Raw genomic sequence first — 25,950 nt, forward strand, 5'->3', positions numbered from 1 at the left:
GTGATGCAGGATAAATTCAAAAGTACAGACTTTCAAGAGGTATCAGACCCACAGTATTATAAAAAAAAGTAAGAGTCAAAATGATCAGAAGGTCTTCATAGGGCTATGTGCCATCAATGCAGAGCCCACTTCAGATCCTCTGTCCGTCCCCCTCTCTCTCTGCCCCTCCCTTCTTCCCTCTCCCTGTTAACATCTTTTTTAAATGACCAGAAGGTATTGGGGCAATTAAATATTTTATTAAGATTATACGATGAGTGTTTTAATCTCCATTTGGAGCTTGACACTAACTGGTGGTGCCTCATTACTGTATCTCTGAGAAATACGGAAATTACTAGGGAAAGATGGAAACCAATTAAGTATATGAGTTATCTATTCTATCTCCTATTTTTAAATGTTAGGATAAGGATTTAATTTGGGAAATAAGTTGAGAAAATGAGATTGTTTTAGGTAGTACATAGATACAGCACCAAATAACATTTGAGTCATATGGTACAGAAGTTCTTTCAGTTCTCCCTTGAGCCTTCTAATTAAGTAAAGGAGAATGTCACAGTTGTGCTGTCATGTTTTAATCCCCCTTGTTAAGAAAAAGAATAGGCTTCAGTCTCAAAACTTCAGAAACAGTATTTAGCAAGAATTTTACAGTTTTTTTTAAAAATTGTATTTTATTTGAAAATGATCCACATATCACAAGTGGTACTAATTGTGTATGTATAATATATAAAGTTTCATTTTATATTCAAGGCAATCCAAAATACTGAATTATAGGTAGAATGTGAGTGTACCAGCTATCATTGAAGCGTAGTAGAAGGATGATAGTAAGATTCAGTCACTTAAGGAAGGGACCTAATAATCTATAATTATCTCTTTTTTAACTAGATAGTACTAGATAATCTGAAAGTGGCATTCCTTGCAGTGTATTTTTTTTTGTACTTTGGTTTTTGTTTTTTTTTTAATGTTTATTTATTTTTGAGAGAGACATTCCTTTGTACTTTTTTTTAATTTAATTTTTTATTTTTTAAAGTTTACATCCAAATTAGCATATAGTGCAACAATGATTTCAGGAGTAGATTCCTTAATGCCCCTTACCCATTTAGCCCGCCCCCCCTCCCACAACCCCTCCAGTAATCCTCAGTTTGCTCTCCACGTTTATGAGTCTCTTCTGTTTTGTCTCCTTCCCTGTTTTTATATTATTTTTGTTTCCCTTATGTTCATCTGTTTTAAAACAGTCTTACCCACAAATGTCCACAGAACAGCTGCATTCACATCACTTGGAACTTGTGAGAAAGGCAAATTCACGGGGCCCTTCTCTCAGACCTGAACTAATCTCAGGTAGTAAGGTTCAGAAATCTATGTCAATAAACCGGGGCCCTTCTCTCAGACCTGAACTAATCTCAGGTAGTAAGGTTCAGAAATCTATGTCAATAAACCATCCAGACCATTATGTGTGTGCTAAAGTTCAAGCCCCTTTGTTTTTAGGAAACAAAATAGAACTATGCATAAGATAATTTCCCTTTAGTTCACAGATCAGTTTTCCTTGTGTCTGCCACACTTGTCTTCAGGAGGTGTAGTCTCAGAACTGAGGTGTGATTAGGAAATTTAACTTTTGGGGTTTTTTGCATCCACTTGAATTCCCAAAACAATATTAGACATGTTTTGCATGTTGGAAAGATTGCTTAAATATGATAATCAGATCAGTTGATTGGATCTATCACTCAGCTCTTTAAAGAAGTACTTTAGAAGGGATCAGACACTTGAATTACGACAGCAGAAGAGCAGAGCTGATGTGGGGAAAGCCAAGAAGCAAGACTGGATGGGTTGAAAGTTATACTAGAGAAACTGGCATCACGGTGAAAAGACCGGGGCGTGGCAGCGGAGGTACCCAGCAGCGGCAGCTGGTTTTTATCTCCCTTCTGTCGGTAATCCTCTGTTCACCCTCCCCCACCCCAACTCAATTTCCTAATTTATGATGAAAAACTATGACCAATTGGGAGAACAGGAGAATCAGTAATCTTTCATGTGTAGCCATCCTCAAAACCTCTCACTGGTTTCAGAAATGCGTTTTTTTCTCTGTACTCTCATCTCTCAAGCCCAGTTCCCAAACAACCTCCTGCTTTTCCTCCGCTTCCCTGGACTTTTTTTCTTTTCAAAGTCACACACCCAGATTTCTTTTAGAAACAAAATTCTTTTATTTGATCTGTCCCTTCTCAAACTTTTCCTGGAAAATTATGCTGCCTTTAATCTTGTTGCCAATTTCACTCTTAATCTTTTAAAATTTGATGTCCTAGAATTAATGAATGTCTAGGTTGAAAGGAATAATTATGCAAGGTTATGCCTCAAATTCCTCAAATAAAGACTTTAGATAGGTAAGTATCTCATGATCAAAAATTTGTATTGATGAGGGGGAGAAACATTTACCTATTCAGGCAATATGCTTCATCTCCAGACAGGTCACTTCTTTCCTACAGTGATTTAAAAATCTATTTCCCTATTGTTTATATCTATTGGTCATGGTTCCAAACATTGGGATAGTATATAGAGTACATCTATTCCCTTACCCATATGGCAACTCTTTATATATTTCCAGGTAACTTCTGTTCCTGATGGCTTTTTTTTTGTACTTTAAAATAATCCCTTTCTTCAATGGCTATTTAAGAGGTATGATCTGTATTTCTTTTAACATATGGTACCCACAACTGCATCTGTTACTTCTAATCCATTTAGGTCTTACCAGCACAGTTGGGATATCTCCTCCCTTGTAATTAATATATTAAAAGCCCATTTTTTAACACTCACATGATGCTGAGTTGATATTTAACTATGAGCTAAAAATCCTTTGTCTTTTGTAACTATGCTGTTTTGCCTTCTTTTCTGTACTCAAAGCTGAGTTGGGTTTGGGGCCCATATATAAGGCTATGCCTTTATCCCTCTTCATTTTTCTAAATTCATTCCTAGTTCCACCCACTCAGTATAGTTTTGATTCCTAAATCTGGAATCTCCCAGCTTGTCATCCACAAATTTGACAAAGTTGCTGTTTGTAATTTCCTCCAAGTTAGTAATTAAAATGTTGAATGGTACTGGGCCAAGGAAGAGTCTGCAGAATGCCACAGGCTTCCTCCCTTAACTTGACGAAGCTCAACTAATCATCACTGTTTAGGTACAACTATGCACCTACTCACTAATGAATATAATGGAAATATTCTTAAAGTGTTACACATTATCATAAAAGACTATGTAATCTACACGTTTCACCAAAATAGTATCTATTTCCAGGTCAGTTTTTAGAGCATTGGATTATTTTTTCATCCAAAATGTGTTTCAAGGTAAGCATACTTTTGTTGGGTGTTTGGGGGATGAGTACATTAAATATTAAAAAGGAACTTGTCTCCTGTCCTTACATAGAAACAATATGGTATTGTTCAGGCTCTGCTTATGAAATCTAGGTGCAAGGCACTGTGCCCACCAAAATCTCATGATTTAAGTAGACCAGCTGTATAAAGAATCCCCAAATTCAACATCTGAAGGAAATAAAAATTAAAGACTAACGAGAAGACAACCTTAAAATAAGTATAAGTAATACCCTTAGAGAGATTTGAGTGGGAATATCTTTAAAAGTAGAAGTTGCTATGACGTAGACACAAAGTAAAATCTAGAAAAATTTCACGCTACGATCTTCAAAATAGTAACCCAGCAACTGTTTCTTCTTGAAAAACGTCCCACTTCTCACTCCCACTTCTCATTCCTAGGGAGTTTGTTGTGGTAGAAAACGGAGAGCTCTGAGAGATTTCCCCTAGGGAAGAGGAGGAGTCTGCAGGTGAAGATGAGAATGAGTGAGGCCAGTGTTATTGGAGGTGGTGACTGAGGACAAGGGAGCTGTGAGCTGAAGCCAAAATAGTAGGCAGAGGCCAGAATCACACAGGACTTTGGGGAAGAGTTTGGGTGTCATGATATGTGTAATGGAAGCCACTAGATAAATTCAAGCAGAGAAATGACATGACGTCTTGTGGTTGGTATGTTTGAAGATTACTAAAGATGACTGGAGAGGGGCTAGAGCAGGGAGAGCCATTTAAGAGACTGTTCAGTAGATGATGTCTTGACTAGAATGGATAGAAATGGCCTGATTTCAAAACTGAACTGCTGGAATTTAATATTTTTTTTAAATTACTGTAAAGAAATGCCCTGTCATTCAATGCCAGACCACCTTTCTGAAATAGAAATGTATCATGTCACACCTGTTTAATCTTCAAGGGTCCCCCAAACATCCACAGGAGAGAGGCCAATCTCCTGATGGCAAGAAACCATTTAAGTTAGCAGCTGTGTAGCTTTTCAGGCTCTGCTTCTAGCATCACCCTCTCTATGCCCTAAACTTCAACTACACCAGACTACTTTTTTGTTTGCATTTTTGTTTTGTCATTGCCTTGCGTGTGCTGTGAACTTTACCTGGAATACCACTTACTCTTCCTCTCATGCACCCCATGGCACTGAGTCATCATTCCCAACCATAAGGACACTCTCGTAAAATCCCAGACAGGTTAGTTGCTGATTCCTTCATGAGCTTATTGCAGCCCAAGTGATTTTTTCATTGAGTTCTGACTCTTTGCAGCAGACTGAGAGCCCTGAGGGCAAGGACTAGGCTTTGTTATTTGTGTTCCTAGAACTATGCCTCCTGAGTTCTTTAACTGCTTTTCAAAATGAATAAATGAATGGGTAGATCATGCTGAAAATTGACTCATAGTGTGTTCCCTCAGTGACATCATTTCAAAACTTTCTCCTGGATATCCTTCAACCATTCTTTACGTTATTATGGTTTGAGTCAAAAGTTGTTTTTGTCATTCTCTTGTGTCATCTCATGAATAGCATCATTTTTTTTTTCTTTTCACCAACCCACAGGAATGTTCCAGCACAAAATGGCTGGTCATTTTTCTTCGTGCTGTGGTAAACATGTCACACCCAGTAATGGAGAACCAGCAGAAGACAAGCAAGACGAGGACCAAGAAGAAAAAGTCCAAATTAAGCATAATATTGTACTAACTGGCATCTGTCTCATAGTGGGATATATGAGGCTCGGGCACACTTGTATTGCCCACAGAGGTTCTTAGGCTTTTCCTGAATGTTTGAGCTATTACTAGACTTTTTTCACTGTTTGGGGCTTCATATTATGGAAAGCTCCACCCAGTAGTCAAGGACAAGCTATGCATACATCTTGGAAGCATTTTGTGGATTTACTGTCTTCATCTGACTTTCATCATCTTTACTCATTGAGCCAATAGGATAGACAGGCCATAAAGACAATCACATTTATGAAATTTGTTATCACACCTCTTTGGACAAATTGTGAGTCGCTTATGAGGAAGGGAAATGGATCGTGACTGCCTGCATATGTGAGTATATTACTTTTCCCTTCAGACTCATAAAATCTTACTCTAATCAGGGAGACTTCGTAGGCTATTTTAAAGCCCTGCCAACCTAATATTTCAAATTTAGCTGACGACTAGTCTATTTGTGGAAAATAGTCATTTGTATTTCTGATAATACTAGATTTTTTAAGTTGGGGCCTTCATCTCCCTGAAAGTTACATTCATTTATTTCATATTGATTTTACAAATTTTATGAAAAATAACTGGTAACTCCAGGTTCATCACCCACTAACAGTTCATGAACCTGGACTGATAGTTTAATTCTGTTCCCTTCTATTCAGTTATGAACCTTCTACACATTAGAAACTGTGGGGACATAGAAATAGGGTCTTCCACAATTAGCATATATATCCTAGTGATAGCATAAGACATATAAAGAACAGCATAAGCGAAAATGACATTCCATCAGAAAAGTATAAACAAGTGCTGTAAAATTTCAAAAGTGAGGGAGATCACATTTGCACTGGGGGTCAGGAGAAGTTTCTTAAAGAAGGTCACTATCAAGATAGACTTTGCAACACTGGATTTTGGCAAACACAAGGGCATGTACAGTAGAGGATGCCATCTGTAGAAAACAGCCAAGCAAAGGTCTGAGGACAGGCAAACAAGAGAGGTCTTCTGTGGGAATGTCCTCCCCAAGGGGTGCAACAGGTGAACTCCACTTTTCCCATATATGCAGAAGAGAAGCCTGGTGAGATGCAGGGAGGCGCTGCGACCAAGTTCTACTTCAGGATCATTTTCCGAACTCATCAAGCCACTTTCACCATGGGTTGTAGATAGATAGGAAAATAAAAGTAGATAAAGTTTGAAAACTACCGTGTAAACGGAAAGTGTGGGATTTTTGTTTTTTTAAACAATGGACTTTTATCCTGTGGAGAGTCCTTCCTGAACCCTGATTCTTGTGAGGGCCCATGCCTCAGATGTGAGCAGCACGTTGTATTTTACTCACTACACTCATTCTTTCTATAGGAACCATAGCATTTACTCACTGCATGAGTGTGAAGTAGGAAAGCTGAGTGAAGGATATCTTCATGTACGCGAAGATCTTGATGTCCATCTTAATTATATTGATGAATGGCTATTTTGTTTCTAAAGGTAAGACCAAAAGCTGGGCATATGTAACTAAACAAACAAAAAACACCTATGAAGTAGTTAAACGAATACAAACTCCTGTATTACATGAATATTAACCTACAGTATAGTTCTCAGAGACTAAGCTAGACTGTTGAGGAGGCTCCAAGTTACGTTATGCAGTTTCACATGTAGCCACTATGAAATGTTCCAGCCCTGAGAAAAGTAAATTTATCTAGCTTTTCAGTTCTCGATAGCTTTTCAGCATAATTGTCTCATTTAATCATCAAAGCCAACCTGTGTTACCTGATGGCCATTTTAGGAAATCCAAATATTGTTTATTCACAAAAGACATCTTAATAGTTTTGTTTTTCTTTTTTTAATTTTGACTACAGGGTCTGAATTTGGGATAGGCAAAATCAAAAATATTGTTAAGAAGATCAAATATAAGTCATAAATACTTAAGAATAGGAAATATTCACAGGCAACATTGTCAAAATACACAGCAACAAACAACAATGGTTATTAGAAACAATATTTTTAGAAATAATTTTTTTAAAGTAAGGAATCTTTGACAACATGATTTGAGAGAATGTCAAAAAGCACTAACAGTTGTGTGGGATCAAAAGGAATTTTTACTATTTCAGGCATAAAATAACTTAGTCATTTTACAGAAAAGAAAAAAAAGACCCAAGTTCTGATTGTAATCCTTTATCCTTTTGTTCATTCATATAAAAATTTGCAGTAAAAGATTTAACAATGCACTTTTATATGTTTGTATTTAGCTATATCCAGGTATATAAATATATGAATAATTGATGCATATAAATCTTTAAAATATTAACTTATTAATATATCAAATAAAATAATGTATATATTTTTTCCTATGCATATAAGTATGTATTTTTCAAAATGGTAATTATATGTATGCCATAATAAATTTACCATTTTGAAAAACTATAATAATTTTCTTAATAAGCAAACATAAATATATATTTTAAAGCAACCTAGGAATAAATAAGGTGAGTTTTGTTCCCATTTTATGGATCAGGAAGTGAGAATTGGGAAGACGAAGTGATTTCCCAAGGTTACCCAGGGAAGACACTCATGAAACCTCTCATTTGACAAATGCTGACTCTGGCCCAGGCATAGTGCTAAGCTTTAGCTAATCAAAGATCAATAGGCACATCCCTGTCCTTGAGGAGCCACATCCCATCATGAGTGCAAGTCTTCAAAATCTTAGATATGTAGGAAAATTTTTTAAATGCTCTAACAGACTATGGAAAAGGTACTCTAATATCAAGTCAGGAAACTTAGATTCCAATGTAACTCTAGCAGCACAGAGCCACTTGAGAAAAGTACTGAAATATACCAGCTTGCAATTTTCAGAGCCATTAAACGAGTGGCTCTCAGGTGAAATTCCTAAGGACCTACCAGTACCAAAAATTCAATGAACATTAAGAATTGCTACTTACAGGTCTAGAGTCAACATTCACATCATTGTGTGATGAACATACCTTTTCTTATGAGCTTGCTATTTTTGTAAAGTACCTACTTTTTAAAAACCTTCTGGTAATAGCATTTGTTTTATTTACTACTAATGTACTTGTAAGCCATGCATATTAGCGCCATCCAAAGAAGCTCCAATACCTCAAAGTAAGTCAAAACCTTCACAAAATTATTTTTCAACAAGCATATATTTGAATGCTTAGAGAGGAAAAAAAAATGAAAAAGAAGCATTCTTGCCTTTAAAGAGATCAGCCTCGGTATAAAAGCAGAAAACGAAAACCAAAGAATTATCCAAAATGTACAAAGCATGGAGCCTGATGCGGGGCTTGATCTCACAGCCTTGAGATCATGACCTGAGCCAAAATCAAGGTTGGAGGCTCAACTGACTGAGCCACTCAGGCGCCCCTCAACATACTTTTTAAAGGATATGACCGCGCTCATATATGTAGCACTGCATTGGACATAGCACACTATGGCAGAGAGTGAACTTTATTATTTTATTCACGTAGGTATATATGTGTGTATTTTATTATGTTTGTGTGTAAGACCCCTGATACAGAGCTCACAAAGCTAAAATCTAGGTGTAGGCAAAGCTGCATTCCTTTTTAGACTCTAGGAATGAATCCATTTCCTGGCTCCTATAGGTTATTGCCAGAATTCTGTTCCTTGCAGTTGTAAGTCTGAGGTCCCCATTTTATGCCATTGTCTTCTGAGAGTTGTTCCCAGCTTCTAAGGGCTGCCTACACTTCTTGGCTCATGGTCCACTTCCATGTTCAAAGCCAACAAGGACAAGGAGAACCTCTCTGTAAATTTCAGCCTCTCCTGCCCCTCTTCCAAATGATACAAGGTGATCTCTTCAAGTCTGACTGGCACCCTTAATTCCATCTGTAACCTTAATTTCCTTTTGCCACCTATGCAGCATATTCACAGGCATGACACTGGGTTTAGACTGAGGGGGACAAAATCTTTCTTCCACACTGTTAATGCCTCAGCATATCTTCCTTTGTCACCTAGCAAAAGTTTAAGGGAAGATATTTTCTCTGATGGGAAGCTATAAATATGCTTGTAGGAAAGTGAATATAATTGACTTTTTCAAAACAGATCATACCAGTTTATTTATTTCAGGATGACAGTTTCTTTTTTTTTTTTTACATTATATAACTTTATTTCTTTTTATATTTTTAATATGAAATTTATTGTCAAATTGGTTTCTATATAACACCCAGTGCTCATCCCAACAGGTGCCATCCTCAATACCCATCACCCAACCTCCCAGCCCTCCCACCCCCCATCAACCCTCAGTTTGTTCTCAGTTTTGTTTTTTGTTTTTTTTTCAATATATGAAATTTATTGTCAAATTGGTTTCCATACAACACCCAGTGCTCATCAGGATGACAGTTTCTTAATGGATTAAAGAGAAAGTGAGAGAAAGTGAGAGAAAAGATGTCTTGGAGAAAGTGCTCTAAACTGTGAGGAGAGTCATCACCTTTGCCCACAGGAAAATCTTCCATTTGGATGCAATGCTTATATTCTTGGGTTCTTTTCAAATGTTCAAACAGTAAAATGTCCTTTTGTTTTTCTTCTTTGGACTCTACCAGTGTCCGTTTCTGTATCCATGCCCGTTGTGACCGTCCTTTATTTGCTGACCAATGTGGCTTACAATGTCATCTTACATATGCCTTCTTTCCCGAAGCTGTTGCTGTGGTAAGTTTGAAATGATCCACTGCTCCTTGCTTCCATTCAGAATTTTTTCATAAGAGGAAAATATGGGCAATTTGCACCTCTCTGTGCTAGATTGGTTGTTGGAAAAAAATGAGGAAAATAATAACATGGGAGCACTGTGAGAATTAAATGAGTTAATACATGCATGTCTTACCACAAAGTGTGGCACAGGAATAAAGAAAGGTTCCCTTTCTTCTATTGTTGTTGTTGCACTAACTCCAGATCAGGATGAGACACGCATTAATGTCACAATTATCCACTAAGGACCACATTATGCATACCAGGCAGCATCAGGAGGGGTGGTTCTGTTTCCCTGTGGAAACTTAGAATGGACCCACAAAAACAGGCATAGGATTTCCTCATCAAATCTGCTTACAGCCAAGGTAGTCACCAGAGTTGAAATGGGAATTTTCCAGCCATGTTTACATTACTGTATTGGTGACCTGCGTGGTTTTCAAAGGGCCTGAGTTAAATTATCTACTTTCCTGCCCAAAGACTAAGACTGCATTTATAACAAATTCATATGAGGAGATTGGTTGATAAGACTTGTGTGAGGAATTGACTGTGTCCACAATATCCTAATATACGGTCTTGTTTAGCTATTTTTCTTTTCTAACCTTTTATTTCCACCTTTGGAAAAACTCCAGATTATATACCCCTAGATCTGATTCCCAAACTGCCACATTTTTATAAATAGATATTCTAATTTCCTATGAAATCAAGAAAAAAAGAAGGAAGAAAAATATTGGGAGGCTTCACATGAGAGTAGTGTTGGTCTAGTATGAACTTATAATTCAGTGTTAGGTAGTTGAGGGGAACTCAACCTAGAGACATTTTTGCAAATATGTGTGATATAGGTATTATTTATCTTTTACATGTTAATTGACTGACTTACAGTTCATTGATACTTCTCGACGCAAACCATAGGGATCATCAGTCTCTTAATTAGTATTGAGTCCATTTCATTCCAAATTTCTGTATCCTGAGGTTAGTGCTAAAAATAAACTAGATTCCAGGGGCGCCTGGGTGGCGCAGTCGGTTAAGCGTCCGACTTCAGCCAGGTCACGATCTCGCGGTCCGTGAGTTCGAGCCCCGCGTCAGGCTCTGGGCTGATGGCTCAGAGCCTGGAGCCTGTTTCCGATTCTGTGTCTCCCTCTCTCTCTGCCCCTCCCCCATTCATGCTGTGTCTCTCTCTGTCCCAAAAATAAATAAATGTTGAAAAAAAATTTTTTAATAAAAATAAACTAGATTCCCAATATTGAGTTTTCTTTTCACTAATAACTTTCTTTTCTTATTCCCTCCCTGCCCCCAGACATTTGGTAATAAGGTCCAAAGCCATGTTCAGGGACTAATTCCTATTACAGTGACCATGGCTTGTGTCAGTGAACTGAACTCAATCAGTCATTACAGCATCCAGGTAAGAAAATCAAATGTGCTGTAAGTTATTTGTGTTTTCAAAGCTCAGCTAAGGGAAATCAATCACTGCTTATGTTTAATGTCACTAATGAACAACAGCCAAGCGTTTTGACCACCTCTTGGTCTTGCTTTTACCATCAACCTATTTCAGGGATTTCAAATGCTAAACTAGAGATTCTGTTTGGTCATGTTTGTCTTTTTCACCAGTCAGTGCATAAATGCGGCCCATTTTAAATAGACTCTAAAAAAGAGTCAATCTTTTCCGGGATGTGGGAAAGCAGGGTTTGCATGAAAACTGTTTAGTAACATCACATACTGCAAATAGTTGTTTGTCAGGGATAATTGCAAAGCAAAGTACAAATGTGGAAATGTGCTGAGTGCATGAATCCAAAGGGAGAAGAGCCAACTGATGAACACAGCAAAACAGGCTGTGAAAAATCAATGCTAATACACACCCGCTCACCTAGTGTACTTAAAATCAGATCCCTTGGTTGGCCACCTTAGCCCTACAGCTGGCTAGCATCATGATGGGCCATCAGAAAACTGCTCAACAAAGTAATTGTAAAAAGAGGAGAGATTACAGTATAGGTGTGCTGGAAGGAGATTTGGGGAAAATGTTTCTAGTTTGGGATGGGGTGTAGTAAAGACGGAGCAGTTCCCACCACCCTCTGGGTCTCAGCTATTTTTATTGAAATGATAATAACAAATCCGTTTTGCTAATCTGGTCTCATTTAACAAACCCGCGAAATTGTTGCTAACGATAGTACCATTATGAGTTGAGTAAATCAGCTCATTCAATGTGACCTAACGGATTTATCCAAGGTCATATCAGTGAACAGCAGAGCTTGGGACTCACATCTTCTGACTCCAGTCCCTACGGCTTTTCCACCTCACCATGCCTCCCCTTGCTATTAATGACTGAGTTCTGCTTCCATCCAGTGAAAGACAGGATTTGGCTCCCATTTTCATTTTCTCTCGGTTGTGTTATTTAGTGGTTGCACAAAACCTCAGTGGCAGCACTTAGTCCTATCTGCTCTTTTCTCATCCTTTTCCTTACTCGTAATAAGCAACTAAACAAAATGAGAAGTACAAGGGGATTTCCAGTGCTACTATCTGGTTCCTGTGTGGCCTTTGATTTTTCTGGAGTAATCAGAAAAAAAAAAAAAAGTACCTCATTATGTGTGCCATCTGAATTTCTTTCTTTTTCTTGCCCTGAATTTTTACAATAGAAATGCCAATTGCTATGTTTGCAGAGCATCTAACTGATGGCAGCCAAAGCCTCTCATTCTTCACACCCAGTTTTCAGGCTCCTTTATGTGGGCCCAAAGGAAGGGCACTTTCCCTTTGGTTTAAGCATGATCCCTGTGGAATGATTCACACCACTGGTCCCTGCTCTTCTCTCCAAAGTAAGTGAATCCAATGTACATCTTACAGAAACTGTTATTGTCAAGAATTCCTCACTTGTCCCACTCATTTTCTATATACATTTACTGGAGAATATTCAGCTCTCTGCCCAGCTATAAAATAAGGAATGCAAGGGCCTATGTCTTGCCGAGTCCCGAGGGAGAACAGCATCTTAAAGCGTCTTATTCTATGAGGGAACTAAGACCCTGGGCCAAAGACTGAGCAGGGGTAAACAAGATGTAGATTCTAAAGATAGGAAGGCTCCCAGGAAGAGTAAGTAATGCTTTCGCTGAGTTGTCATGAATTGGAAATTTCCCTGTAGTCAGGGAAACAGGAAAAAAGGGATAGTCAAAAAGAGAGATTATATTGGAGAAGATATTGAACATAAAACGGATAATTTGTACTTAGTTGTTCAGTGTTTCCTATGTGCTAGATACTAGATGTCATCGCCAGATGGGTAAGTGATTGACCTGGGACAAGACATACAGCAGCCAGATGATCTTTTAGCACATCATTCCATTCTCCTATTCGATAACCTCCAAAGGGAGGTTCTCCTTACAAAGTAAAAATCCAAATTCCTTAGCATGACCCACAGTGCCCAATATGATCAGCCCTGAGAATTTCTTCAAGCTCATCTCCTGCCACATCGACTACACTCCAGTCCCTCTGGCTTTCTTTCTATTTTACAGGACAAACCTTTGCTTCTCCTGGGCATTTGCATTTATTGTTTCCTGGCCCCCTTATCCCTCATCTTTCAGGTCTTAGTTCAAAGGCTTTGAGAAGTCTTTCATTAGCACTCTAAGATAGAAGCCATCTATCCCCAACCCACCACATGACTATCTTTGTCCAATATCCCTATCTTACATATAACCTCATAGTACTGATTAAACCGAAAATGACTATTTGCTTTGTATTATCTGCTTTCTCCAACAATACTGTAAGCTCTGTGGAAACAAAGATCTTAATATGTCTCTTAGACACTGCTCTGTTCTCAGTATCTAGAGAACTTGGCAATCATCTGTTGGATAAAGGAATGAATCACTGTCGTGAGGATGAGTAAGCTGATGAGTGTTCATAATCAGGAGAAATGAGATTATTTTAAAGAGATTTTCTGGGTAGGGTTTTCTAGAGTAGAAAACTTAAAGGCTGAGTTGATAAGAGATAAATAATAATCCATGAGGAACTATGTTATAAAAGGTTCTTAAGAAAGGATCTTAATATAGCAAGCATTACTATATTCATTGTGAATATATTCATTGTGAAATCCTGGAAATATAAACCAATGAACTGAAATATCATCCATTCATTACGTTGGTAGAGCATGGTAGCCATGATGAATCTTCTGGTGGAAGACATGTTTCAACTCTCATCATTCCTTCTGCTACTGGTTCTATGCCAGGCTCTCCGTTATAGTATTAATGAATGTAAGGAAAACACAGTCTGAAAGACCAAGGCCAATCAGAATGAGCAACATATACACTATCTGGAAATGTCTTACTACATTTCTTGATAATTTTTTAACTAGTATAACGGATTATTTATGTAGTTTCTTTTTAAATTTTTTATTATTTATTTATTTTTTTAACGTTATTTGCTTTTGAGAAGCAAAGAGAGACAGGCCATCAACAGGGTAGGGGCAGAGAGAGACGGACACAGAATCTAAAGTAGGCTCCAGGCTCTGAGCTGTCAGCACAGAACCCTATGCAGGCCTCGAACCCACAAACCATGAGATCATGACCTGAGCCGAGGTCAGATGCTTAACCGACTGAGTCACCCAGGCGCCCTATTTCTTGTTAAAATTTTTAAATAAAATAACCTATGAGAAGCATAGACAACTTTTGAAGACACCGTTCTTTACTCAACATGGATATAGCTAGGAATTTATTCTAAAGATAAAATTTAACAGAAATGAAAGCATATGTGTGACAATGTCAACTATATCTTTATTTGCAAGAGCAAAAGCAAACCAGAGAAAATATCGATCAACTTGGTGGGGAATTATATAAATAATAAAAAATAATAGCCATATAAATGATAGAAATACTTACATGACAAAATATTTAAGTGAAAATAACATAATATAAGATAGCATTAGTAGTATGATATGTTGGGTCAAACACAGATTTTTGAATATGACATCCATATTTATACATCCAAATTACATGTAGTTACTTATGACCCATATGACTTGGGTATCTCCATTAACCTTACTAAGCTACTGTTTTCTCATTTATAAACTAAGAAATACCAGGGCACCTGGGTGTCTCAGCGGGTTAAGTGTCTGACTTCAGCTCAGGTCATGATCTCATAGTTCATGGGTTCGAGCTCCATGTTGGGCTCTTTGCTGACAGCTCAGAACCTGAATCCTGCTTCAGAATCTGTGTCTCCCTCTCTCTCTCCCTTCCCCTGCTCATGCTCTGTCTCACTCTGTCTCTCAAAAATGAATAAATGTTAAAAAAAAATTTTTTTAATAAATAAATAAAGAAATACCAATAGAGCAATTCTATTTCACAGGGACAATTTTTTGTTAACTAAAATTCATTTATAAAAATTTTATTGAACTGCCTCATTAAAAATATTCATGTGAAAGCCATGGACTCTGAGAAATTGTGAAATATACATTACATTGTAGACTTAACTTTTATATCTCAACACCAAAATAATTAACAGAACTTGCGACTGTGTTATGGGGTGCTTTGCAAGCCTAACTATTCAAACTTCCTGGTGAATAATACATAAAAATTAAGAACTAAGACTAAGCAATATGAAATAAAGTACTAATAACATAGCAAAGTTGTGGCTTTCATTTGTTTTCTTGAATTGTTTTCTCATTTACTGTCATAAGCCATTTTTTCTTCAGAAGAGCATATAATGAAGCCTCATTCAGGTATAATTAAGAGATGTTGAACTGTTAATAGAGATGAAAGAAGGAGATAATAAATCACAAATAAGAGGAAAAGAAAGCAAAAAGAGTGAAAGAACATTGCTAAAGAGCACAAATGCAATGGGTTGGAGCAATAAATCTGGGTATAATTTTCACAGATGGCTGTGATTCCCAACAGTGGTATAGGATATCTATGAACAGCATTTAATTTTACTTGGTAGTTTCATTTCAATTCAGCAATTCTAAATCTATAAAATTTACAAAAGTTGAGATAATATGGCATGCTGTGTCTGGCTCATGATTTACACTAAAGGCTGTGACTCAAAATACATTACCGCACTTACACTGTCCCTGCGTTTTAGGGGTAAGGCTGTGGCAATATCATATTTAACTACAAAAACTAGCTAGCTTATTGGTTTCTATAACATTAGCAGCACTTGACGAATATTATAAATACCAGCAGCCATTTTTATCACCTCTTTTGTAAGTTTATTGGGAGATTTATACTCTTACCTAAAGATGTTTTTGTTTATAATTGGTATTACGAATTTGAAATATTGCAGTAATATATCCCAAACTATTTCAATCCAGATAAGAGGTTAATATGCTTTTTAAATGTAAGGCACAGATGAAATGATTTTAGCTTCCCATTTTCTTCATGCTTTTCATGACCAAATGAAGTTTGGGCTAAAGATGTCAGTATTAGGGGGTTACCACAGGCAGTCAAGAGTCATGTATTCACGTGACTCAATTTTCCTGGGTTTAGGGTCATCTTAAATGTCCCATCAGTTCTGAATTTCTCACTGTGTTAGCAAAACTAAAATACCTCTTGACCCACTGTTTTTGTTTCTACCATGAGGTGAAGTAGAACAGGGGAGACAATATGGAAGCAGTTGTAGGCACTCTACATGGGGAAAATAGAGCTGGTGCAGCAGAGCAAGTGCTCAAGAGAATAAACGAACTGGTAGTTCCTAGTTTATGTACTCATTTATTTTTGTTTCCTTTTATCCTAGCTAAGACTCTTCTTTCCAGTAGTTTATTGCTTGTGTACCCTCTTTATGAGATACAGTCAACTCCTTAATTGGAATTGGAATTTATCTGGAATTCCTGCATATTTCTTAAGAGTATATTTATCAGCAAAAATGACCTTCAAATTTACAAAGACTATGGTAAGAAAACAAACTCAACTTTGTTTCCACTGCACTCTGTGACTTGCAATGCCAACCATGTAAATGGAATAAAAGCTTGTGTGTGTAAAATGCAAGGACTTCCCTCTTTCACCCCACTCCAAAACACACTCACACCTACGAATCTGTGAGCATTTAGCAGTGTCTGGCACAAGACAGGCACTTAACAAATATTACTCTCCCTTTCCTTTGTATAGAACTGTATACATCACCAAAAATTGGCTTAGCGAATTAATGGCTAAAGCAAAAAGCAGGGAGATAACTCAACTGTTAGAAATGTGAGCTTTGGTATCAAAACTGGTTTTGAATTCTGATTTCACCGTGTAGCAGTTCTCTGTCCTTAGGAAAACTACTCAAACTCTGATTCTCAGTTTCTTCAAACACAAAGTAAGGATAATACCACTAGGCCACAGGATGGTTGTTAAAAGTAATAAGCTATTGCATACAAAGCACTTAACACAGTACCTAGCACATAGTATGTTCTCAATTATAAAACCAAAACATTTTAAATTAAAAAAATAGTGCATACTTACTAATCATTACAGAAATGGAAAACAGAATCCCAATGACACATTAGGATGACCACTATATAAAAAAAATAGAAAATAACAAGTTTTGGCAAATATGTAGAACCTAGTAGGGAAGGTTCTCAAAAAACTAAATGTTAGAATTGCCATATGATCCAGCAATCCCACCTGTGGGTATATATCTAAAAGAACTTAAAGCAGGATCCCAAAAAAATATTTATACACCCATGTTCATTGCAGCATTATTCACAATAGCCAAGAGGTGGAAGGAGCCAAATGTCCAGTGATAGATGAATAAAGAAAATGTAGTAAATATAAATAATCAAATACTATTCAGCCTTTAGAAATTAGGAAATTCTATTACATGCCACAACATGGATGAACCTTGAGGACACCACACTAAGTGAAATAAGCCAGTCACAAATATGAGATGTCTAGGATGCTCAAAATTATGGAAACAGAAAGTAGGAGGGTAGTCGCCAGGGACTGGGGTGGAAGGAGAGTAAAATGAGGAGTTAGTTATTCAATGGATATATAGGGTGTCAGCTTCGGGAGAGAAGACCTCTAGAGATCTGTTACAATGTAAATATAGTAAAGGTACTATACACTTGAGAATGCTTAAGAATTTTACATCATGTATTTTTGCAATTAATTGTTTTAAAAAATAGGGTCCCTAAAAAAAGAGCATGTCTGTAAGGATGTGCTTTCCAGTGCTTCTCCAGTGCCAGAATAGAAAATGGGAAGGAGAAAGGAGAAACATAGTTGAAGAAAGAAAAGAATGACCTTCAGTGCTATATATATGTTTGTGGTGTTCCTTCAGATTAGAGGGAGAGGAAAGGATATGTAACACTAGAAAAGGCTGATCGGAAGCAGCCTTTTCCCCTCAGTTTTGGGAATACTCAAAAGAGGACAGTGGAAATAACCCATCGTGAGTAAGCAAGTGTCTGTCAGTGTATTTGTATAAATGCTTTGCCTCAGAATTGGAAATGAGAAGTGTTGTGAGGAAGGACACACAACTTTGAAAAGGAGGGAAGGAAGCAAGCATTGCAGAAAAAGCCTGTAGTGTGGTGTAAGGATGATGAGTGTGAATCTTCTTTCCACCACTTGCTTCTCCTCCCTGGGAATGATCTTATTCATTACTAGAAATGGGGATGATCATTTTTTCTAAGAAGTATTGTGAGAGTTAACTCAGGATATTGTGCCTGAAATATTCCTTTCTTTTCTTTTCTTTTCTTTTTTTTTTTTTTAAATCCTATGAAACAATATACATTTTGCTTGTGTTTATTACAGGTAATCAAACTCTGGTTAACAACCAGAACAGGGAGGGGCGCCTGGGTGGCTTAGTAGGTTAAGCATCCTGTTTCATCTCAGGTCAGTTAAGCATCGGACTTGCGCTCAGGTCATGATCTCACGGCTGGTAGGTTTGAGCCCTGTGTTTGGCTCTGTGCTGACAGCTTAGAGCCTTGAACCTGCTTCAGATTCTTTGTCTTCCTCTTCTCTCTGTCCCTCCCCCCACTCTCACTCTGTCTGTCTGTCTATCTCTCTGTTTAATAAATAAACATTAACAAACAGAACAGGGAAAAGCAATAAGTAATTCCACATGCCTATTCACAGGGCTAATCATTTATTATTTTTATATCTCCTATTAGTCTTGTTTATATATGTCAATACTGATTCAGTAGGGGCGTGTAGGATAATTCTTATATTCAAACTGAAAATGTGACAGCTGGCTCCTGTGCATTGCAAGCTCTTATTAAAACAAGGATGCATGCCTAATTTTAAGACTATACACTAATGATCTTAGGAAGTTCATTAACAGAAAATTACTAAGTAGCATTACAATCATAAAGTAAACAAGTTAACGAAAATAAAGCTCTACACTAAAGTAGTTATCGCTTATTTAGAAGCTCAGTTTCATGTCACAGTGCGCGGGGTATTTTTGCCAATGTTACCTGAATATAAACAATAATAACATTGTTCCACTGGTTTCCACTTCACTGATCTATTCTTGATTTGTGTCAACTGTGAACCTTTCCACATAGGTACCTCTTTGAACTTGTTCTCAACATATCCTGTTTCTGTGCAAACAGTAGGAAGAGAAAAACTTGCATGTGTATGTGAGAAGAAAGAGAAAGATGAGGAAATAAAAGCTATCAGGAAAAGTAGAAATTTCTATGAAAATCTCCAGCACATTTTTTAAAAAACATTCTAAACAATCTTCCTGAAACATCCAACCTGAGTGTTAGCTGTTATGCAACAAATTCTTTAAGATGAGGAAGTTGAGGGGCACCTGGGTGGCTCAGTCAGTTGTGCATCCGATTTCAGCTTAGGTCATGATCTCATGGTTCATGGGTTCAAGCCCCAGGTCAGGCTCTGTGCTGACAGCTCAGAGCCTGGAGCCTGCTTCGGATTCTATGTCTCCCCTGCTTGCGCTCTGTCTCTCTCTCTCAAAAGTAAATAAACTTTAAAAAAAAGATGAGGAACTTGAACATTTAAACAGAAACAAATGACATATGCTTTGTCACATTTCCTTCTCTAAGTAAACAGAAGCTATGTCATGGTCTTCAGTTAGGTTCCACATCCAAGGTATTCTGGTTTAGAGGAATGAGCGCTAGAATTAGAGTCTGAATTCTAGGCCTATCTTTGTCCAGTGATGTGACCATGGGCACTTTAACCTTAATTCACTGGCTTTACTCTTCAAAGTTGCCTAAAATTTCTACCATTAAAGATTAGGAAATACTGCATTTTACAAGAATTCATAAGTCTGAATTTATCCTCTAGAAATAAAAAAAAAGCCTGCTTTGGACTCTCATATGAAGACATCATATGAGATGATGCCTTGGCTTGTCCAAGTGGATCAGGAAGACAGAGAAAGCCCCACTGGGAGGTGTGGAAACAATAGATACAGTAGATTGAGGCTGAGTGTCTCTATGAAAGGAGAAATATGGTGGGTTATCCTGTGTCCTTATGCTCACCTCTTTTACTCCAGGCCATGGCTGACTGAGATCTGGAAGTGACTTAGAATAAAGAGAGGTTGTTAAACGATGGCAGGAGAACAGTTGCTCAAAGGTGTCACCAGGAAGCAAGGAGAGAGACATTTCCCTGGTACTTTTCAGTGATGTTCAGGAGTGAGGATTATATCTGAGATTACATTAGAAAAAGAGAAGGTCGGGAGGAGCCAAGGTCAGGTGGAACAGCATGGAATTGTATTTTTTGCATCTTGCATCCATGAAATACAGCCAGATCAACACTAAACCTTCCTGCTCACCTAGAAAACTGATCTGAGGATTAACACAACAATCTGCACAACATGAACCAAAGAACTCAGCAGGTACATGGCATGGAGAGGTGAACTGGGGGAAAGAGAAGCTCTGCAGGGCAGGGAGCTGTTTTTGCTTGTGGACAGAGGATGGAGGGGGAAGTGGGGGGGGGGAGAATACAGGAAAAACACCCCCCCAAAAGCAGCTGGAGAGAAAGTGGTAAAGTAGAAACAGGCACAGGGACTGAACTAAAAAGGGAGAAAGGAGAAAGGAAAGGGTTTAAATTCCATTAAGACACTATAAACGGGGGAGCACAGAGTCTGAAACAGCGCAGCTCAAACCTGGTGGTGGTCTGGTGAGAAAGGTGAATCCTCAGGAGCAAAGTGAAGTCCGGAGGTCTTTGGGCCACATGGGGAGAGCCAGTTCCCCTGCTGGGAGGACACCTGGTAGAGGCTGTGTGGCTCTCCCACAGGCAAAGGCCCCAGTGGACCCAGGAAAACAACCACATTTGCTGGTGCTGGAACAAGGTCCTAAAGGGTGAAACCTAGTGCCAGATGTGTGTTGTGATTTTCCATAATCCCTGAAACACTGCTGCTACATGATCGCTTGAACTTTTTCTGGGGTTGACTGGAACCCAGCCGCAGTCTCTGGGCATCGGCAGCAGCACAGTCTTGCAAACATTCCTGGGTGCAGCCAGCACCCAGGCATTGCTCGGTGAGACCCTCCGGCAGAGGGGCAGAATGGGTCAAAGCCACAGTCCCTCAGAAGTAAGGGGTCGGGAAAAACAGCCACATCTGAGATAAAACTCAGGAGGGAGATGCTGCCTGGGGCTGGATCACAGACAGTGTGAAAGCAGGAAGTGGATGGAAGCCAGAGACAAAGGACAGGTGCGTGATTGCTAATTGGGGAAAACAGAACTCCGATACTAGAGACTGGGTAGCTGGGTGACACCATTTTCACCACTCCCACACATGCGCATATGCACATACGAACGCCACAACAATCCACCCCAGTAAGCTAAGCAGTGCCATCTAGTGGAGAATGGAGCCATTACACTAAGCCCCGCCCAACTGGACCAACTTCGCTCCTCAGGAACACAAGTCTCTGCCTGCTGAGTTTACGCACTATAAAGTACTTCATAGTTTGACTTCTAGGGGAAAATAAAGTAATTTCAATCATATTTCAGTCTGTTTGCTGGTCCATCTATTCAATTTTCTTTTTTTTCTCTTTTCCGTTTTCTTTTTCTTGAATACAGAAAGAAAATATTTATTTTTATTTTCAACTTTTATTAAAATATTTTAAAAATTCCTTTCAACTATATTTTTTTTACTTTTTTGTAAATTTTTCAAATTCTATTTGACTTCCATAATTTCATTTTATTCTATTTCAGTGTACTTGTACTCATTTTTTCAAATTTTCAAACGGTTTCCTTCCCCCCCCCGTTTTCTCTAATCTATCAAGCCCCTTTCAACACCCAGACCAAAACACACCTAAGATCTAACATCATTTATTTGATTTTTGTGTGTGTGTATGTTTTTTAAAATTTTTTAATTTTAATTTTTTTAATTTTAATTTTTTTTAATTTTTTTACCTTACTAATTCCTTTTCTTCCTTCAAAATGACAAAACGAGGGGCGCCTGGGTGGCTCAGTCGGTTGAGTGTCCGACTTTGGCCCAGATCATGATCTCACAGTTCATGGGTTTCAGCCCCGCATCGGGAGCCTGCTTCCGATTCTGTGTCTCCCTCTCTCTCTGCCCCTCCCCCACTCACACTCTGTGTCTCTCTCCAAAAATAAATAAACATTAAAAAAAAATTAAAAAAAAAATGACAAAACGAAGGAATTCACCTCGAAAGAAAGAGTAGGAAGAAACAACAGCCAGGGACTTAACCAACACAGATACAAGTAAGATGTCTGAACCAGATTTAGAATCACGATAATAGAACACTAGCTGGAGTCAGAAATAGATTAGAATCCCTCTCTGTAGAGAAAAAAGAAGTAAAAGCTAGGCCGGATGAAATTTAAAAAATGCTATAACTGAGCTGCAATTTCGAATGGATGCCACAGTGGCAAAAATGGATGAGACACAGCAGCAAATCAGTGATATAGAGGACAAACTTATGGAGAAAAATGAAGCAGAAAAAAAGAGGGAGACTAAGGCAAAAGAGTACGATTTAAGAATTAGAGAAATCAGTGACTCATTAAAAAGGAACAACATCAGATTCATAGGGGTCCCAGAAGATGAACAGAGAGCAAAAGGGGTAGAAGTGTTACGTGAACAAATCATAGCAGAAAACTTTCCTAACCTGGGGAAACACACAGACATCAAAATCCAGGAAGTAGAGAGGACTCCCATAAGAATTCAACAAAAATCAACCATCAACAAGGCATATCATAGTCAAATTCACAAAATACTCAGGCAAGGAGAGAATCATGAAAGCAGTAAGGGAAAAAAAGTCCTTAACCTACAAGGGAAGACAGATCAGGTTTCAGCAGACCTATCCACAGAAACTTGACAGGCCAGAAAGGAGTGGCAGGATATATTCAATGTGCTGAATTAGAAAAATATGCAGCCAAGAATTCTTTATCCAGCAAGGCTGTCATTCAAAATAGAAGGAGACATTAAAAGTTTCCCAAACAAACAAAAATTAAAGGAGTTCATAACCACTAAGCCAGCTCTGTAAGAAATTTTAAGGGGGACGCTCTGAGGGGAGAAAAGAATACATACATACATACATACATACATGCACACATACATAAGTACTAAAAGCAACAAAGATTAGAAAGGACCAGAGAACACCACCAGAAACTCCAACTCTACAAGCAACATAATGGCAATAAATTTATATCTTTCAGTACTCACTCTAAATGTCAATGGACTAAATGCTCCTATCAAAAGACAAAGGGTAACAGAATGGATAAGAAAACAAGATCCATCTATATGCTGTTTACAAGAGACCCACTTTAGACCTAAAGACACCTTCAGGTTGAAAGTAAGAGGATGGAGAACCATATATCATGCTAATTGTCAACAAAATAAAGCTGGAGTAGCCATACTTACATCAGACAATCTAGACTTTAAAATAAAGACTGTAACAATGGATGAAGAAGGGCATTATGTCATAATTAAGGGGTTTATCCACCAAGAAGACCTAACAATTGTAAACATTTATGCTCCAAATGTGGAGCAAAAAAATATATAAATCAATGAATCACAAACAAAAACTCATTAATAATAATACCATAATAGTAGGGACTTCCACACCCCCACTTACAACAATGGACAGATCATCTAAGCAGAAGATCAACAAGGAAACAGTGGCTTTGAATGACATGTTGGACCAGATGGACTTCACAGGTATATTCAGAACATTTCAACCTAAAGCAGCAGAATATACATTCTTCTTCAGTGCGCATGAAACATTCTCCAGAATAGACCACATACTGGGACACAAATCAGCCCTCAACAAGTACAAAAAGATCAAGATCATACCGTACATATTTTCAGACCACAACGCTATGAAACTTGAAATCAACCACATGAAAAAATTTAGAAAGGTAACAAATACTTGGAGACTAAAGAACATCCTACTAAAGAATGAATGGGCTAACCAAGAAGCTAAAGAGGAAATTAAAAAGTACACGGACACCAATGAAAATGAAAACACCACAGCCCAAAACCTCTGGGACACAGCAAAGGCGGTCATAAGAGGGAAGTATATAGGAATCTAGGCCTTCCTAAAGAAGGAAGAAAGGTCTCAGATACACAACCTAACCTTACACCTCAAAGAGCTGGAAAAAGAGCATCAAATAAAACCCAAAACCAGCAGAAAACAGGAAATAATAAAGATTAGAGCAGAAATTAATGCTATCGAAACCAAAAACAAACCAAAACAAAACAAAACAAAAAAACAGGAGAACAGATCAATGAAACCAGAAGCTGGTTCTTTGAAAGAATTAACAAAATAGATAAACCACTAGTCAGTTTAATCAAAAAGAAAAAGGAAAGGACCCAAATAAACAAAATCAAGAGTGAAGAGGAGAGATCACAACCAACACAGCAGAAATAAAAACAATAATAAGAGAATATTGTGAGCAATTATACACCAATAAAATGGGTATTCTGGAAGAAATGGAAAAATTCCCAGAAATATATAAACTACCAAAACTGAAGCAGGAAGAAATAGAAATTTTTAACAGACTCATAACCAGTAAAAAATTGAATTAGGAATCAAAAATCTCCCAAAAATCAAGAGTCCAGGGCCAGATGGCTCTCCAGGGGAATTCTATCAAACATTTAAGAAGAGTTAGCACCTATTCTCTTGAAGCTATTCCAAAAAATAGAAATGAAAGGAAAACTTCCAAACTCTTTCTATGAAGCCAGCATTACCATGAGTCCAAAACCAGACAAAGACCCCACTAAAAAGGAGAAATATAGACAATTTCTCTGATGCACATGGATGCAAAAATCCTCAACAAGACATTAAAAAAATTATTCATCACAACCAAGTGGCATTTATATCTGGGATGCAGGGCTGGTTCAATATCTACAAAAAAATCAATGTGATTCATCACATCAATAAAAGAAAGGACAAGAACCACATGATCCTCTCAATAGATGCAGAGAAAGCATTTGACAAAATATAGCATCCTTTCTTGATAAAAACCCTCAAGAAAGTAGGGATAGAAGGATCATACCTCCAGATCATAAAAGCCATATATGAAAGACCCAATGCTAATATTATTCTCAATGGGGAAAAACTGAGAGCTTTCTCCGTAAGGTCAGAAACAAGACAGGGATATCCACTCTTGCCACTGTTATTCAACATAGCTTGGAGGTCTTAGCCTCAGCAATCAGACAACACAAAGAAATAAAAGGCATCCAAATTGGCCAGGAGGAGGTCAGACTTTCACTCTTTGCAGATGACATGATACTCTATATAGAATACCCAAAAGATTCCACCAAAAAACTGCTAGAACTTACTCATGAATTCAGCAAAGTTGCAGGATATAAAATCAATGCACAGAAATCGGTTGCATTCCTATACACCAACAATGAAGCAACAGAAAGAGAAATCAAGGAATTGATCCAATTTACAATTGAACCAAAACCCATAAAACACCTAGGAATAAATCTAACCAAAAAGGTGAAAAATCTATACACTGAAAACTATAGAAAGCTTATGAAATAAATTGAAGAAGACACACAAAAAAAATGGAAAAATATTCCATGCTTCCTGATTGGAAGAACAAATATTGTTAAAATGTCAATACTACCCAAAGCAATCTACATATTCAATTCAATCCCTATCAAAATAACACCAACATTCTTCACAGAGCTAGAACAAAGAATCCTAAAATTTGTATGGAACCAGAAAAGACCCTGAGTAGGCAAAGCAATCTTGAAAAAGAAAACCAAAGCAGGAGGCATCACAATCCCGGACTTCAAGCTTTATCACAAAGTTGTAATCATCAAGACAGTATGGTACTGGCACAGAAACAGACACTCAGATCAGTGGAAGTGAATAGAGAACCCAGAAATGGACCCACAAACGTAT

General features: G+C 37.8%; 2 long non-coding RNA genes across 2 annotated transcripts; both read left to right on the top strand.

The window, feature by feature from the left end:
* The first annotated feature begins 1,122 nt into the window (after window positions 1-1,122).
* LOC121042671 (uncharacterized) lies at window positions 1,123-3,394 on the top strand. The gene is made up of 2 exons (XR_005796376.1): window positions 1,123-1,329; window positions 1,396-3,394. It is a non-coding gene; the product is annotated as an uncharacterized LOC121042671 (long non-coding RNA).
* A 659-nt stretch (window positions 3,395-4,053) lies between these two features.
* LOC121042670 (uncharacterized) lies at window positions 4,054-16,679 on the top strand. The gene is made up of 6 exons (XR_005796375.1): window positions 4,054-5,378; window positions 6,384-6,509; window positions 9,593-9,698; window positions 11,029-11,133; window positions 12,362-12,538; window positions 16,434-16,679. It is a non-coding gene; the product is annotated as an uncharacterized LOC121042670 (long non-coding RNA).
* The last annotated feature ends 9,271 nt before the right edge of the window (window positions 16,680-25,950 follow it).

Source organism: Herpailurus yagouaroundi, unplaced genomic scaffold (assembly GCF_014898765.1).
Source record: "Herpailurus yagouaroundi ecotype Mexico unplaced genomic scaffold, PumYag 186, whole genome shotgun sequence".
Classification (NCBI taxonomy): domain Eukaryota; kingdom Metazoa; phylum Chordata; class Mammalia; order Carnivora; family Felidae; genus Herpailurus; species Herpailurus yagouaroundi.